This window comes from Hypanus sabinus, chromosome 12 (genome assembly GCF_030144855.1).
Source record: "Hypanus sabinus isolate sHypSab1 chromosome 12, sHypSab1.hap1, whole genome shotgun sequence".
NCBI classification, from domain to species: Eukaryota; Metazoa; Chordata; class Chondrichthyes; order Myliobatiformes; family Dasyatidae; genus Hypanus; species Hypanus sabinus.
In genome coordinates, this window is record NC_082717.1 from 17,087,478 (window position 1) to 17,094,306 (window position 6,829).

Here is a 6,829-nt window from a genome sequence, read left to right on the forward strand (position 1 = left end):
CTAAAAAGGGAAGAGGACAAACTGTGATGCACATATCTGCAAATGCATCTTCTTAGGTGGAGCTGTGTGGGCGATTTGCAGGGAGTTCCCCTCAAAGATTAAAAATTAAAAGGCTGCCCAAATCCTTACCATTTTCCTGCAGTTTTAGAGGCGACAATAGCAAATTCAGGGCTTTCATCACGTGAATTTTACTTTGTAGAAAAATTGCTTGTGTTTAAAGTGGGTTTAATGTGGTTGAATGGATTTGACTTCTGTGAAGCTTTTAAAGAAATAAAAGTGAGGTGAAGAATTTGATGTGGCTGCTTATCACTTGCTTAAGATAGAGTACTGAATCAAATATATTTGTGTATTTCTGTCAAATTGACTTAAAAACGATGGAGATAGATTACTCGCACTGCTCCAAGAATGCCAATTGATCTAAATTTTAATAGGAACAGATCTCATTAGTTGCAGCCACTGGGCTGTTCAGAAATTATTTGCACCTGGTGTGATGAAAATGCAGTTGCAATTGCAAATAGATTGTATCGATGAGAAGTCAAAGCCGTGTAGCTGACTTATGCCGCAGTCTGCCTCTATCAGCTGTTGGACAGCTACTTGTAGAAGAGCTGAACTAGAACAGAAGATACTGGGAACCGACACGGGGCAGGTTCAGCTAAAGGAGAGGGTCATCCCAACTGGCCTGACAGGCATATCCTACACGCCCAAAATCAGCAACTTCACACTTGTAAAGGAACATTACGGGCTTCCAGCTCTGGCTACATCCTTTCAGGAGTCATTGAGAAGTGCTGCATAGAAACAGTCCCTCCATCCCATCTAGTCCATGCTGAAACCTTTCAAACTGCCTACTCCCACTGACCCACGCTTGGACCATACCCTACCTATCCAAGCTTCTCTCAGATGTTCAAAGCGGGATTGCATGGAGCACTTGTGCTGGCAGCTCATTCCACACTCTCACAACCCTCTGAGTGAAGAAGTTTTCCCTCATGCTCCCCTTAAACTTCTCATCTTTCGCCCTTAACCCATGACTTCTGGTTGTAGAACCACCCAGCCTCAGTGGGAAAGCCTGCTTGCATTTACCCTATCTATACCTCTCATAATTCTGTGTACCTCTGTCAACTCTCTTAATCTACATTCTAAAGAATACAGTCCTAACCTATTCAATCTTTCCTTCTAACTCAGGTCCCAGACCTGGCAACATTTGTAAATTTTCTCTGCACCCTTTCAACCTTGTTTGCATCTTTCTTGTAGATAGGTGACCAAAGCTGCACACAATACTCCAAATTAGGCCTCACCAATAACATCCCATAACCTGAACTCAGTACATTGATTTGAGATACTCCCTTTGTTCTATCTATCCTTCCCTTCACCTAAAAACTCATGAGAACATAGAACTCTATTGGCATCGAACATTGTTTGCTTCTCTTCTCCCCCCTATATGGCAGAGAGTCTCTGAGTTGAAATGTTACCTGTTTCTCTCCCCACAGATGCTGCCTGATCTGCTGTGAGTTTTCAGCATTTCCCATTTTAATTTCAGGTTTCCAATGTCTGTAGATACTTTTGGTTTTCCAGAAGTGACCATTATGCCTACCCACTGGCTGATGATCTGGAAGATTAAGGACTAGGAACATGGTTCACAATATTTGCACATTGCTCACTTTATATCCTCACCAGCTGAGAACATATTGTGAGATGTGGTCAGTATTTGTACTTCTATAAAGAATTTACACTATCCATTGCCCAAAGTTAGTAGACTCCTTCCCGTTGCTGCCTGTACAGATATGGTACATTCTCTCTGTGGTGCTCTGGTTTCCTCCGACAGTCCAAAGACGTACCGTGGGTAGGTTAATTGGTCATTGTAAATTGTCTCATGACTAGGCTAGGGTTAAATTAGAGAGATTGCTGTGTGGTGTGGCTTAAAGGGCAGGAAAGGCCTTTATTCATGTTCTATCTCAATATATAAATAAATGCACCAACACTGTAATTGTTATATCATCAGTCCCAATGAAGAGTCTCTGCCCGAAATGTCAACTGCTTATTACCTTCCATAGGTGCTGCCTGACCTGCTGAGTTCCTCCAGCATTTTTTGTGTGTTACTTGGATTTCCAGCAGCTGCAGATTTTCTCTTGTTTGTGAAACATTATCACAATATTCTTTAATAAGGTTGAATGAGAACATACTGTAGGCTCCTGGCAGAATGGAACATATCCGGAACTATAGACAATAGACAGTAGGTGCAGGAATAGGCCATTTGGCGCTTCTAGCCAGCACCGCCATTCACTGTGATCATGGCTGATCATACACAATCAGTACCCCGTTCCTGCCCTCTCCCCATATCCCTTGACCCCGCTATCTATAAGAGCTCTATCTAACTATCTCTTGAATGCATCCAGAGACTTGGACTCCACTGCCTTCTGGGGCAGAGCATTCCACATATCACTCTCCGGGTGAAAAAGTTTTTCCGCATCTCTGTTCTAAATGGCCTATCCCTTATTCTTAAACTGTGGCCTCTAGTTCTGGACTCACCCATCAGTGGGAACATGCTTCCTGCCTCCAGCGTGTCCAATCCCTTAATAATCTTATATCTTTCAATCAGATCCCCTATCATCTTTCTAAATTCCAGTGTATACAAGCCCAGTCACTCCAATCTTTCAACATATGACAGTCCCGCCATTCTGGGAATTAACCTTGTGAACCTACGCTGCACTCCCTCAATAGCAAGAATATCCTTCCTCAAATTTGGAGACCAAAACTGCACACAATACTCCAGGTGGGGTCTCACCAGGGCCCTGTACAGCTGCAGATGGACCTCTTTACTCCAAGACTCAATTCCTCTTGTTATAAAGGCCAGCATGCCTTTAGCTTTCTTCACTGCCTGCTGTACCTGCATGCTTGCTTTCATTGACTGATGTACGAGAACACCTAGATCTCGTTGTACTTCCCTTTTTCCTAACTTGACTCCATTTAGATAGCAATCTGCCTTCCTGTTCTTGCCACCAGAGTGGATAACCTCACATTTCTTCACATTAAACTGCATCTGCCATAGATTTGCCCACTCACCCAACTGTCCAAGTCACCCTGCATTTTCATAACATCCTCCTGACATTTCACACTGCCACCCAGCTTTGTGTCATCGACAAATTTGCTAATGTTTCTTTTAATCCCTTCATCTAAATCATTAATGTATATTGTAAACAGCTGTGGTCCCAGTACCAAACCTTGCGGTACCCCACTGGTCACAGCCTGCTATTCCGAAAGGGACCCGTTCATCACTACTCTTTGTTTCCTGTCAGCCAGCCAATTTTCAATCCATTTCAGTACCCTGCCCCCAATACCATGTGCCCTAATTTTGTCCACTAATCTCCTATGTGGGACTTTATCAAAAGCTTTCTGGAAGTCCAGGTACACTATATCCACTGGCTCTCCCTTGTCCATTTTCATAGTTACATCCTCAAACTCCAGAAGATTAGTCAAGCATGATTTTCCCTTCATAAATCCATGCTGACTTGGACTGATCCTTCTACTGCTATCCAAATGTGTCGTAATTTCCTTTTTTATAATTGACTCCAACATCTTTCCCACCACTGACGTCAGGCTAACTGGTCTATAATTCCCTGTTTTCTCTCTCCCTCCTTTCTTGAAACGTGGGACAACATTAGCCGCCCTCCAATCAGCAGGAACTGTTCCTGAATCTATAGAACATTGGAAAATGATTACCAATGCATCCACGATTTCTAGAGCCACCTCTTTAAGTACCCTGGGATGCAGACCATCAGGTCCCGGGGACTTATCAGCCTTCAGACTCAACAGTCTATCCAACACCGTTTCTTGCCTAATGTAAATTTCCTTCAGTTCATCCTTTACCCTAGTTCCTTTGGCCACTATTACATCTGGGAGATTGTTTGTGTCTTCCGTAGTGAAGACAGTTCCAAAGTACCTGTTGAACTCATCTGCCATTTCCTTGTTCCCCAAGGAAATTCACCCGTTTCTGTCTTCAATGGCCCAATTTTGGTCTTAACTATTTTTTTGCTATTCACATACCTAAAGAAGCTTTTACTATCCTCCTTTATATTCTTGGCTAGTTTATCTTTGTACCTCATTTTTTCTTGGCGTATTGCCTTTTTTGTTATCTTCTGTAGCTCTTTAAAAGTTTCCCAGTCCTCTGGTTTCCTGCTCTTCTTAGCTATGTTTTGCGTTTATTTTTATACTGCCCTTTACTTCCCTCGTCAGCCACGGCCACCCCTTACTCCCCTTAGGATCTTTCTTCCTCTTTGGAATGAACGATCCTGCACCTTCTGCATTATTTCCAGAAGTACCTGCCATTGTTGTTCCACTGTCTTCCCTGCTAGGGTATTGTTCCATTGAACTTTGGCCAGCTCCTCCCTCATAGCTCCATAGTTCCCTTTGTTCAACTGTAATACTGACACATCTGATTTTCCCGTCTCCTTCTCAAATTGTAGGTTAAAACATATCATATTATGGTCACTACCTCCTAATGGTTCCTTTACCTTGAGGTCCCTGATCAAATCTGGTTCACTGCACAACACTAAATCTAGAATTGCCTTCTCCCTGGTAGGCTGCAGTACAAGCTGTTCTAAGAATCCATCTCGGAGGCACTGCACAAACTCCCGTTCTTGGGGTCCAGTACCATTCTGATTCTCCCAGTCTACCTGCATGTTGAAATCCCCCATGACAACTGTATCATTACCTTTGCGACATGCCAATTTTAACCCTTCATTCAACTACTTTTACTTCTAGGAGAGAGAGACCTACCAAGTGTCTGAGCTGAAATTTGGTATGAACGGGAACGCCATTTAAAATCACTCTGGCTTGGCTATGAGGCTCCAGGGTTACTTTGTTATCCTGGTGTGTGATGGTGGCATGTTTATTCATAATACTATGATATTTAATGGCCAAACAAACCACATTTGTTTAAGGAATAAATACCTTAAGATATATATGGAGAATCACATCACATTGTATTGATAATAGAATTAGGATTGCAAAACTTTACACGACCACACATCAAACCATGTTGAGTGGCTCACTCATCACACTAGATGTCTTTTTCAAATATTTATCGTATGTTCTAAGAAAGGACATAGACATTGCTGCACAATCTATTACAGAGCTTTCCAGGCTACCTGGCCTGCTGAGTTCCAGCATTTTGTGTGTGTTGCTCAGGACTCGCAGCACCTGCAGATTCTCTTGTGTCCACAATCTGCTTTAATCCATCTCCAGCCACAGAGATCCATTTTAACTCTCGATGACACTCTCATCTTTTCCTCATGCTTTCAGTGAATTGCTGTGGTAAGCTTTGGGAAGACGCCATTACAAATGTGAATGAAGTGGTAGCCAAGTTCCGACTGGCTGTCATCTGACACGCAAGAGAAATGTCAACGTCGCTGATTTCCTTTTTGTGCTATGAGCCAGTCTGTGATGTTCGGCCCATCTAAGAACTGGATACCTATAGCGAATTCAAACAAGCACAACTTTCCATCCAGATTCCTGCATCTTTACTCCCTCTCTTCTAGTGAACATAGAACAGCACGATACATTGCCACAGGCGGCTGTGGAGGCCAAGTCACCGGGTACATTTAAGCAGAGGTTGATAGATTGCTGATTACTCAGGGCATGAAGGGATACAGGGAGAAGGCAGCAGATTGGAGCTGAGAGAAAAATGAATCAGCCATGATGAAATGTTGAAGCACTCGATGGGCCAAATGGCCTAATTCTGCTCCTATATCTTATGGTCGTAATACAGACCCTTTGGCTCACAATGTTGTGGTGACCTTTCAACCAACTCAAAACTCAATCTAACCCTTCCCTCTTACGTCGCCCTTCGTTTGTCTTTCATTTGTGTGAAGAAAAGTTCCCAAGAAAACATTTTTTTTTCTCATTTCCAATAGCACTTTGCCCAGTGTTTCCTTGAGCATTTTTCACATTCATTCTCAGCTGCCAACACACTGCCTCAGGATCCTAATGTGCTGAGCTCAGAGGAGTAATCCACTGTTCGGGTTATGGGGGCATATCTGAAATCTGTGCAAATTTACTTTAAAAATCCATCAGACTTGGGGTTTATGGGTTCCTTCTGTTCCAATAGTCAGAGATAGAGAGAGAGCTTAGCTTCATTTGTCACATGTACATAAAAACATTGAAACATCCGGTGAAATGCAAAGTTTGCGTCAACGACCAACACAGTCCGAGGATTGTTCTGGGAGCATCCCGCAAGTGTCACCATTCTTCCAGGGCCAGCATAGCATGTCAACCCTCACTTTGGAAACCCACGTAGTCGCTTGGAGAATTGGGCCCCTTGTCTAAGAAAGGATGTGGTGACTTTGGAGACCGTTCAAAGAAGTTTCACAGAAATTATTCCAGGATTGATCAGCTTTTCATATGAAGAACGTTTAATGGCTCTGGGCCTCTACTCACTGGAATTCAGAAGAATGAGGGGTGTTCTCATTGAAACCTATTGAATGGTGAAAGGCCTTGATAGAGTGGATGTGGAGAGGATGTTCTCTATGGTGGGAGAGTCAAAGACCAGAGGACACAGCCTCAGAATGGAGGACTGTCCTTTTAGAAAAGAAATGAGGAGGAGTTTCTTTAGCCAGAGAGTGGTGAATCTATGGAATTCATTGCCACAGGCAGCTGTGGAGGCCAAGTCTTCATACACATATTTAAGGCAGAGGTTGATAGATTCTTGATTAGTCAGGCCATAAGGGGTATAGGGAGAGGGCAGGAGACTGGGGCTGAGAGGGAAAATGGATCAGTCATGAAGAAGTGGTGGGGCAGACTCGATGGGACAAATGGCCTATTTCTGCTCCTATGTCTC